Below are 357 nucleotides of genomic sequence, written 5' to 3'. Positions count from 1 at the left end.
ATGGCAGCTAACAACTGTAACTCCAGTTCCAGGGGATCCAATGGCCTCTTCTGTCCTCCAAGGGCATTGCATGACAGGGTGTACGAGATACCTACATGCAGGCAATACACGCATACACATAAAATAAAAATAATCAATATTTTTTAAAATAAAAAAAAATTTTTTAAAAAAGTACACCAGGCTGGATGTGCTGGCCCATACTCTCAGCATCAGGAGGTAAAAGGCAGGAAGATCAAGTCTGATGCAAGCATAGGCTGTGTAAAAATAAGTATATCAGACCTCTGCCATGGTCGAGCAGGACCTTTGACTTATCTTCACATAGGCAAAACTGGTAAAAGAAAGGAGCCAGGGGCCCCT

The sequence above is a fragment of the Nannospalax galili genome, unplaced genomic scaffold, assembly GCF_000622305.1.
Source record: "Nannospalax galili isolate Female #2095 unplaced genomic scaffold, S.galili_v1.0 scaffold535, whole genome shotgun sequence".
Taxonomy (NCBI): Eukaryota; Metazoa; Chordata; class Mammalia; order Rodentia; family Spalacidae; genus Nannospalax; species Nannospalax galili.
Note: the sequence above shows the minus strand (reverse complement) of the source record.